The following is an 11,815-nucleotide window of genomic DNA, read 5'->3' as shown; positions in this document are numbered from 1 at the left end:
TCTATTTTGTTTCAACCTTGCTTTTTGTCTAGTTAAACTTTTTATATTAATATCATAGGAAAACCTTAGAGCTTCCAACATGCAAAACAGGGACTTCAGTCTAATTTTGAAAGAAGTTAGGGCAAGAAGAATGCAAAGGGTTCTGGAGGTCTGGAGATTTGTTGAGATTATCCTCAAAGATACTGTTCATACTAGCAAGGATGCTAGCTGCCTGTTAAGGAAAAGACAGAACTGACAAATGCAGCTTTCTTAGTATTTCTCTGTACTCCAGGACCCTAAAATTGTTGCTCTGGGCCCTTTCACAGAGGCTATAGGACAACAGTGTTATCTGTCATTACTGTAGAAGAGCTGAAACGTACTGAAATATTGTTAATGTAGTTCTTTCAATTCAGAAAACAGCCCACGGTCCTCTACTCTTTGCCCCCATTTCATTTAAGCATTGGATGCCAGTAATAGATCTAAGTTGAGGCAGATAAAACCACATTTTGTTGCCCCAAGAAGTTCACCAACGTCCTATGTTTATTCAGTACAGAGTTGATCATTTTCTGCAGGACGAGCTCTAGATACAATAACAATAAGTGAGAAAAACTTGATAGAATATATGAGCTCACCACCTTGTGTGTCCAAGATATATGTATTTTATTTTTAACAGCAGAAGTAAGTAAAATCAGTCAACATGAATAGGTTAAGATCTGTTAAAACAAAGACTCTTAGATTGTTTCAAAAACAATTTAGCTGTATATACATGATAAGATTGCACTTAAAAAATAAGTTGTATTGGGGAGGAGTCAAGATGGCGGAGAAGTAGCAGGCTGAGACTACTTCAGGTAGCGGGAGATCAGCTAGATAGCTCATCTAAAGATTGCAAACACCTACAAATCCAAAAGGAGATTGAAGAGAAGAAGAACAGCAACTCTAGAAACAGAAAATCAACCACTTTCTGAAAGGTAGGACTGGCGGAGAAGTGAATCCAAAGCGACGGGAAGATAGAGTGTGGGGGGGAGGGGCCGGCTCCTGGCAAGCGGCGGAGCAACGGAGCACAAAATCAGGACTTGTAAAAGTCTGTTCCGCTGAGGGACATCGCTCCAGAGGCTTAACCGGGGTGAAGCCCACGCAGGGTCAGCGTGGCCTCAGGTCCCGCAGGGTCACAGAAGGATCGGGGGTGTCTGAGTGTCGCAGAGCTTACAGGTATTAGAACCGGGAAGCCGGCTACAGAGACAGAGCCGAGGAGTGACTCTCAGCTCGGGGTTACCTTGAACCGGTCGCAGGCTCGGTCAGCTCGGAGCGCGGCTGGAGGCCAGGGTGACAGGAGTCATTGGGCGCTGTTCTCTGAGGGTGCACTGAGGAGTGGGGCCCCGGGCTCTTGGCTCCTCTGGGCCAGAGACCGGGAGGTCGCCATCTTCATTCCCGCCCTCCGGAACTCTACGGAAAGCGCTCAGGGAACAAAAGCTCCCGAAAGCAAACCCGAGCGGATTACTCAGCCCAGCCCCGGGTAAGGGCAGTGCAACTCCGCCTGGGGCAAAGACACTTGAGAATCACTACAACAGGCCCCTCCCCCAGAAGATCAACAAGAAACCGAGCCAGGATCAAGTTCATCTACCAAGGAGTGCAGTTTCAATACCAAGGAGAGCAGCGGAATTCCAGAGAAGGAGAAAGCAAAGCATGGAACTCATGGTTTCTCCCCATGATTCTTTAGCCTTGCAGTTAATTTAATTTTTTCTTTTCTTTTTCAATTTTTTTTCTTCTTCTGCTAATTTTTTTTAACTTTTACCCTTTTCTTTTTTAATGTTTTTTAACTAGTTTATCTAATATATATATTTTTTCCTTTTTATATTTTTTCTTTATTGGTTTTCTTTTTTTAATTGTTTCTTTTTTTTTCTTTTTTTTCTTTCTGAACCTCTTTTTATCCCCTTTCTTCCCCCTCATGATTTGGGATCTCTTCTGATTTGGCTAAAGCATATTTTCCTGGGGTTGTTGCCACCCTTTTAGTATTTTACTTGCTCCTTCATATACTCTTATCTGGACAAAATGACAAAGAGGAAAAATTCACCACAAAAAAAAAAGAACAAGAGGCAGTACCAAAGGCTAGGGACCTAATCAATACAGACATTGGTAATATGTCAGACCTAGAGTTCAGAATGACAATTCTCAAGGTTCTAGCCAGGCTTGAAAAAGGCATGGAAGATATTAGAGAAACCCTCTCAGGAGATATAAAAGCCCTTTCTGGAGAAATAAAAGAACTAAAATCTAACCAAGTTGAAATAAAAAAAGCTATTAATGAAGTGCAATCAAAAATGGAGGCTCTCACTGCTAGGATAAATGAGGCAGAAGAAAGAATTAGCGATACAGAAGACCAAATGACAGAGAATAAAGAAGCTGAGCAAAAGAGGGACAAACAGCTACTGGACCACAAGGGGAGAATTCGAGAGATAAGTGACACCATAAGACGAAACAACATTAGAATAATTGGGATTCCAGAAGAAGAGGAAACAGAGAGGGGAGCAGAAGGTATATTGGAGAGAATTATTGGAGAGAATTTCCCCAATATGGCAAAGGGAACAAGCATCAAAATCCAGGAGGTTCAGAGAACCCCCCTCAAAATCAATAAGAATAGGTCCACACCCCGTCACCTAATAGTAAAATTTACAAGTCTTAGTGACAAAGAGAAGATCCTGAAAGCAGCCCGGGAAAAGAAGTCTGTAACGTACAATGGTAAAAATATTAGATTGGCAGCACACTTATCCACAGAGACCTGGCAGGCCAGAAAGAGCTGGCATGATATATTCAGAGTACTAAACGAGAAAAACATGCAGCCAAGAATACTTATATCCAGCGAGGCTATCATTGAAAATAGAAGGAGAGATTAAAAGCTTCCAGGACAAACAAAAACTGAAAGAATTTGCAAATACCAAACCAGCTCTACAGGAAATATTGAAAGGGGTCCTCTAAGCAAAGAGAGACCCTAAAAGTAGTAGATCAGAAAGAAACAGAGACAATATACAATAACAGTATCTTACAGGCAATACAATGGCACTAAATTCATATCTCTCAATACTTACCCTGAATGTTAATGGGCTAAATGCCCCAATCAAAAGACACAGGGTATCAGAATGGATAAAAAAAAAAACCCCATCTATATGTTGCCTACAAGAAACTCATCTTAAACCCAAAGACACCTCCAGATTTAAAGTGAGGGGGTGGAAAAGAATTTACCATGCTAATGGACATCAGAAGAAAGCAGGAGTGGCAATCCTTATATCAGATCAATTAGATTTTAAGCCAAACACTATAATAAGAGATGAGGAAGGACACTATATCATACTCAAAGGAACTGTTCAACAAGAAGATCTAACAATTTTAAATATCTATGCCCCTAACGTGGGAGCAGCCAATTATATAAACCAATTAATAACAAAATCAAAGAAACACATCGACAATAATACAATAATAGTAGGGGACTTTGACACTCCCCTCACTGAAATGGACAGATCATCCAAGCAAAAGATCAACAAGGAAATCAAGGCCTTAAATGACACACTGGACCAGATGGACATCACAGATATATTCAGAACATTTCATCCCAAAGCAACAGAATACACATTCTTCTCTAGTGCACATGGAACATTCTCCAGAATAGATCACATTCTTGGTCCTAAATCAGGTCTCAACCGTTATCAAAAGATTGGAATCATTCGCTGCATATTTTCAGACCACAATGCTCTGAAGCTAGAACTCAATCACAAGAGGAAATTTGGAAAGAAACCAAATACATGGAGGCTAAACAGCACCCTTCTAAAGAATGAATGGGACAACCAGGAAATTAAAGAAGAATTGAAAAAATTCATGGAAACAAATGATAATGAAAACACAACGGTTCACAATCTGTGGGACATGACAAAGGCAGTCCTGAGAGGAAAATATATAGCAGTACAAGCCTTTCTCAAGAAACAAGAAAGGTCTCAGGTACACAGCCTAACCCTACACCCAAAAGAGCTGGAGAAAGAACAAGAAAGAAACCCTAAACCCAGCAGGAGAAGAGAAATCATAAAGATCAGAGCAGAAATCAATGAAATAGAAACCAAAAAAACAATAGAACAAATCAACGAAACTAGGAGCTGGTTCTTTGAAAGAATTAATAAGATTGATAAACCCCTGGCCAGACTTATCAAAAAGAAAAGAGAAAGGACCCAAATAAATAAAATCATGAATGAAAGAGGAGAGATCACAACGAACACCAAAGAAATACAGACAATTATAAGAACATACTATGAGCAACTCTACGCCAACAAATTTGACAATCTGGAAGAAATGGATGCATTCCTAAAGACATATAAACTACCACAACTGAACCAGGAAGAAATAGAAAGCCTGAACAGACCCATAACCAGTAAGGAGATTGAAACAGTCATCAAAAATCTCCAAACAAACAAAAGCCCAGGGCCAGATGGCTTCCCAGGGGAATTCTACCAAACATTTAAAGAACTAATTCCTATTCTCCTGAAACTGTTCCAAAAAATAGAAATGGAAGGAAAACTTCCACACTCATTTTATGAGGCCAGCATCACCTTGATCCCAAAACCAGACAAGGATCCCATCAAAAAAGAGAACTACAGACCAATATCCTTGATGAACACAGATGCAAAAATTCTCGCCAAAATACTAGCCAATAGGATTCAACAGTACATTAAAAGGATTATTCACCACGACAAAGTGGGATTTATTCCAGGACTGCAAGGTTGGTTCAACATCCGCAAATCAATCAATGTGATACAATACATTAATAAAATAAAGAACAAGAACCATATGATACTCTCCATAGATGCGGAAAAAGCATTTGACAAAGTACAGCATCCCTTCCTGATCAAAACTCTTCAAAGTGTAGGAATAGAGGGCACATACCTCAATATTATCAAAGCCATCTATGAAAAACCCACCGGAAATATCATTCTCAATGGAGAAAAACTGGAAGCTTTTCTGCTAAGGTCAGGAACACGGCAGGGATGTCCGTTATCACCACTGCTATTCAACATAGTACTAGAAGTCCTAGCCTCAGCAATCAGACAACAAAAGGAAATTAAAGGCATCCAAATTGGCAAAGAAGAAGTCAAACTATCACTCTTCGCAGATGATATGATACTATATGTGGAAAATCCAAAAGACTCCACTCCAAAACTGCTAGAACTTGTACAGGAATTCAGTAAAGTGTCAGGATATAAAATCAATGCACAGAAATCAGTTGCATTTCTCTACACCAACAACAAGACAGAAGAAAGAGAAATTAAGGAGTCAATCCCATTTACGATTGCACCCAAAACTATAAGATACCTAGGAATAAACCTAACCAAAGAGACTAAGAATCTATACACAGAAAACTATAAAGTACTCATGAAAGAAATTGAGGAAGACACAAAGAAATGGAAAAATGTTCCATGCTCCTGGATTGGAAAAATAAATATTGTGAAAATGTCCATGCTACCTAAAGCAATCTACACATTTAATGCAATTCCTATCAAAGTACCATCCATTTTTTTCAAAGAAATGGAACAAATAATCCTAAAATTTATATGGAACCAGAAAAGACCTCGAATAGCCAAAGGAATATTGAAAAAGAAAGCCAAAGTTGGTGGCATCACAATTCCGGACTTCAAGCTCTATTACAAAGCTGTCATCATCAAGACAGCATGGTACTGGCCCAAAAACAGACACATAGATCAATGGAACAGAATAGAGAGCTCAGAAATAGACCCTCAACTCTATGGTCACCTAATCTTCGACAAAGCAGGAAAGAATGTCCAATGGAACAAAGACAGCCTCTTCAATAAATGGTGTTGGGAAAATTGGACAGCCACATGCAGAAAAATGAAATTGGATCATTTCCTTACACCACACACGAAAATAGACTCAAAATAGATGAAGGATCTCAATGTGAGAAAGGAATCCATCAAAATCCTTGAGGAGAACACAGGCAGCAACCTCTTCGACCTTAGCCGCAGCAACATCTTCCTAGGAACATCGCCAAAGGCAAGGGAAGCAAGGGCAAAAATGAACTATTGGGATTTTATCAAGATCAAAAGCTTTTGCACAGCAAAGGAAACAGTTAACAAAACCAAAAGACAACTGACAGAATGGGAGAAGATATTTGCAAATGACATATCAGATAAAGGGCTAGTGTCCAAAATCTATAAAGAACTTATCAAACTCAACACCCAAAGAACAAATAATCCAATCAAGAAATGGGCAGAGGACATGAACAGACATTTCTGCAAAGGAGACATCCAGATGGCCAACAGACACATGAAAAAGTGCTCCACATCACTCGGCATCAGGGAAATACAAATCAAAACCACAATGAGATATCACCTCACACCAGTCAGAATGGCTAAAATTAACAAGTCAGGAAATGACAGATGCTGGCGAGGATGCGGAGAAAGGGGAACCCTCCTACACTGTTGGTGGGAATGCAAGCTGGTGCAACCACTCTGGAAAACAGCATGGAGGTTCCTCAAAATGTTGAAAATAGAACTACCCTATGACCCAGCAATTGCACTACTGGGTATTTACCCTAAAGATACAAACGTAGTGATCCAAAGGGGCACGTGCACCTGAATGTTTATAGCAGCAATGTCTACAATAGCCAAACTATGGAAAGAACCTAGATGTCCATCAACAGATGAATGGATAAAGAAGATGTGGTATATATACACAATGGAATACTACGCAGCCATCAAAAGAAATGAAATCTTGCCATTTGCGACGACGTGGATGGAACTAGAGGGTATCATGCTTAGCAAAATAAGTCAATCGGAGAAAGACAACTATCATATGATCTCCCTGATATGAGGGAGAGGAGATGCAACATGTGGGGTTAAGGGGGTAGGAGAAGAGTAAATGAAACAAGATGGGATTGGGAGGGAGACAAACCATAAGTGACTCTTAATCTCACAAAACAAACTGAGGGTTGATGGGGGGGAGGGGGGGGTTGGGAGGGGGGGTGTGGGATTATGGACATCGGGGAGGGGTATGTGATATGGTGAGTGCTGTGAAGTGTGTAAACCTGGCGATTCACAGACCTGTACCCCTGGGGATAAAAATATATTATATGTTTATAAAAAATAAAATTAAATTCAATTTAAACAAAAAAAATAAGTTGTATTAAGGTTTAAAATAAGGGGATGGTACAAGATACACTAGGACAATAAAAAATACAGCAGGATGGCAAGATTATCACACAAAGTAAAAATAAGAACAAAATTATCTAAATCGGACAATATGATAGTTAAAAATAATAAAAGATACAATCACACAAAACCTATCATAGTCATAAAGCTTTATTTACTACCACGGCAAAAACATATATAAGGCAATAAAACTATTAGAAAAGCTCATGATAATTTAATAGATTTTTATATTAGTGCTAGATTTTAATATTACTCTTTCAGTGTTAAATAGGTTAAGTAGTTTAAAAATAAATAAGACCATAAGTATTTTGAATATATAATAAACTTAATTGTAGACATATACAATATTTTTTTCTACAGAGATTTTTCAAATCTCCAATGAATATTTACAAACATTGATCATGTACTAAGTCACAGAGAAAATCTAAATGCAATGCAAAAATTAGTATATTGCAGGATTTATTATTTTATTGCAATATAATAAAATGGAAATTAACTATTAGAAGATGACAGAAGTGGTCCAATAGCTTAAAAACCAAAGCAAAACTATTTTTCACCATGCCTCTTGAGGAAGTAAGGGAATAAAATATAAAATCCAGACTACTCAGAAATTATAAAAATGAAATAGCAGACATCAGAATCTGCAGGTATTGATACAGCCAAAGCCGTACTCAAGAAAAATTCATAGCCTTAAATTATCTTGTGATCAAACAAGAAAAATGAAAATTAAGTTAAACTTAACTAAAAAATTTATTTAAAAAAGACCAAAATAATGTTGGAAAAATAAATTAATAAAGAATTAAAAACAAAAAAATTAAAATTGACAAAACCATACAGCCAGTTTTCTAAAAATGAGAAAAGAGACATACTGGTGGTAAATCTGGCCATGAAAACACTTCAGAAGACCTATGCATACAATATTAAGGATGAAAAAAATGTATTAACAATGAGAAAGGGAGATGTGTGTGGGTATACATATATACATATATATATGCATATATATATATACATACACAAACATACACACATATATACATACAGAATATATAGTGTGTATATATGTATATATGGGATATAAAAAACAAAATATTAATGAGAAATGGAGATGTATATATATACACACAACACACACACACATATATATACACATTATATATATATATTTATAACATACATATATATATATATAAAAAATCCAGATTCCAAATCCATTAAAATGGCTAAAATTATAGACCAAATATATAAATAAATACAAACATATAAACATATATGTAAATATCCTATATAATATTAGCAATTTAATTTAGAAGTCAAAGGAATATCATGTTATGATTCAAGCAAGTTTTCTTTCAGGAATTTGAGAACAGTTCAAAATTAAGAAATATATTAGTTATGTCTTATTTATAGATGCCTCTGCAACCTCCCAGATGGCCCCCACTGACCCCTGGCTTCTGTGTTTGCTCTGTGTATTCCCTTCCTCTTGAGTAACAGGCTTCTAACAACAATTTAGTGATGTTGAGGGGAATGTCATTTCCTTCATTAAGTTATAAAAGATTCTGACTTCCCTCTTAGTAGCAGACTCTCCCCCTTGCTGGCTTTGATGAAGCAAGTTGCCATGTTGGAGAGGTCCACAGATGAGGGACTGAGAGTGACCTCTGCTCAAGAGCCAGCTAGGAATGGAGGTCCTCACGTCAACAGCCCAAAGTGAACTGATTCCTGCCAACAACAGCTATGCAAGTGAGCTTGGAAGCAACAGGTTAAGCATTCACATGAGACCCCAGTCCTGGCCAATGTCTTAATTGCATATGAGACCCTGAAGAGAGGACCCAGTTAAGCCATGCCTAGATTCCTCACTCACAGAAACTATGAGAAAGTAAACGTGTGTTGTGTTAAGTGGCTAAGTTGGTGGTAATTTGTTATGTAGTGATAGATAACTAATACTCATGCCTAATAATCTTTGAGTAAGATTGACTAACCATTTTTGTGAGGGGGGACTTCTATTTAGTGGTCCTCCTCTCTCCATAAAGGAATTTCTAACAGTATTATACTTGCCCTCTGTCCGTATCTTCCTCACATGAGAATGTCTGTTCAGTCTTGAAGAAAAGACAGATCTCTTGCCCCTGCCCTTTAGATCTCTGTTTTTAGATGGGCTACTTTCCAGAGAGGCTCCTTTCTGGAATGCTTTCCTTCATGTGGTATTGTATTTACCAGGGTAGCTGTGTCTATGTGGAGGATCCTTCCATTACCCACCTTCAACTGGGTGAGTTTATTTCTAGGTGAATAACTAGGGAGCTATCTGAGTCCACATAACTATGCCACATACTCCAGTTAGTCTTGCCAATTAAGCTGGTGTTTTGATCTGCATCGTCTGATTCTTATGTTCAGAATTAGTTCTAGATTCAAAGTGGGGAACAGGTAGGGTGATATTCATCTGTGCTCTAAAACCCCAACTAATGCTAATAAAAATGTTTAGTATTCTAGATATCAAAAGAAGCTTTATTGATATGGCAATGAGTATATAGCAGAAGACAATAGTAACCACTGTATTAAATAGTGAACTAATAAAGGAATTCTATGAAAGTCAGAAACAAGGCAGGAGTGCTCCCAATTACTACTAGCATCCAACCTTGTTCTGGAGACTATAGTCAGTGAAATATGGAAGAAAATGGAATACAATATACATAGGTTGAAAAGGAAGATGTAAACATAATTGTTTTCCAATGCTGTATTTTCACACAGAAAATCTAAGATGATAAGCTGAAAAAAAATATTGAAACCAATAAGTATGGTCAGAAAAATTTAGAGAAAAAATAGATACAAAACACAGTGGATTTTCTTCACACATGAATTTTCTGTTAGAAAATTTAATGGAAAGTAGATCAATTCACAATAGCAGTGAAATCATTAAATACAATACACTTTAAAAGAATGTGAAAAATCTTTTTGAAGAAACCTATAAAACTTCTCTGATGGAAATAAAGAGATGAAAGACAATAAATGAAGAAAGAAGTAGCAGTGATCAGTGACTTAGTTTACTCTGGTGGGACAATGTTTACCATATATCTCATTTGCCAAGTGGAAAATCAAATAATAGCAGTATAGGGTTCTATAGAACATGATCAGAAAATCTCATTAACATGGCATCAAAGTTCAGGATTCAATAAGTTTCTGAATTATTTAATACTGTTCAACACTTTTTATAGTTTTGGGATTTGGACCACACATATGTCACACCTAACCACTTGACAATGTTAGCAGTCTTCAGTGATCTTCCCTTAACCCTGAATGGCAGGGCAAACTCATCATCACCGAGACCCTGACATACTCTATGTATTTGCTTTGCTGGAGAATGGCTGCATAGAATTACATGTGCTGTCCAAAGAGGGTTAACCAGATCCAACAGGCATCATTTGTTCCCAAAGCTAAAGCATGGTTCCTGCTGGAGTCAGAGAACCAATGAAACATCTGTCCTTTGAGCCCCATTACCCGTCTGAATCAGCAAAGCTTTGGACAGCCTTGAACCATATGTAGAGCATGTGCCAGTTAGGATTCAAGACTCCAGAAAGATGCCCAAAGCATATTATTCCTCATTTGGTAGGTCTTCAAGTTCCAAGACCATAATCTCTATTTACCAGATTATCTATTTTGGGTGATTAATGTTTTGTTACATCAACGGCAACTATGCCAAGATCTAAACTTCAAACAGTCAAGGTCCATGATGTGTGAAGGTTCTGTAGAAACCAAACACATAATAAATCAGGGGTTCCAAACACATTCCTCTGGAGTCATCACAACTCTGTTCTTTGTCTCACTCTCCAGTGAGATCTCTAAGTATATCCTATAGACTGTAAAATATATTATAGACTCTAAAATATAAAATACATTCTGTAGATCCTATAAGCCTTTAAGATATATTCAGAGTTCTACCTCTTCTTCATTCCTTCTGTCCCAGCCTAAGCCACCATTATTTCTTGTCTTGCTTAAATTGCAGGAGCCTCTAACTGATCTCCCTTCTTCAACCAAAGCCTTTTACCTTTTAAATAAAAGTCGGAACACATTGCTGTTTTGCTTTAAATCCTTCCGTGTCTTCTCCCTTTTCTTAGAGCAAAAGCCAAAATTCATACGGTGGTCCATAAGTAGAGTGACCATATAATTTATCCTACAAACAGGGACAGTTTGAGACTAAAAGAGAGAGTTATTATGAATTATTCCAAAACAATAGGCATAAACAACGGTATCTTAGATAAGATGTATGGGCACCCTACCTACAAAGCCTTATGTGAGTAGCCCTCATCACCCACCAGTATCACCCTTACTCTTTCTGCTCTCCCCAAACAGGCCTTCTTGTTGTCCTTTGAACATGCTAAGGATGTTTCCATCTCAGGGCCTTTTTCTTCCCTCTAACTGGAATGTTCTTCCCTTTGATAAGTGCATGTCTTATCCTTTGTCTTCTGGGACTCTGCCCAAATATCCCCTTAGAGGTGAGACCCTCCTTGATCATCCTGTGAATTTCAGCAATCTCATTACCATTCTGTAGCCCTATTGTTTCTTATCCTCCTCACCCTGCTGAATTTTTCTTCTGCTTTATCTATCACCATCTATCATGTTAGATATTTATCTTTTATTTTTTATGGTCT

This window comes from Lutra lutra, chromosome 2 (genome assembly GCF_902655055.1).
Source record: "Lutra lutra chromosome 2, mLutLut1.2, whole genome shotgun sequence".
In the NCBI taxonomy this organism is placed as follows: Eukaryota; Metazoa; Chordata; class Mammalia; order Carnivora; family Mustelidae; genus Lutra; species Lutra lutra.
This window is presented reverse-complemented; position numbering follows the sequence as displayed.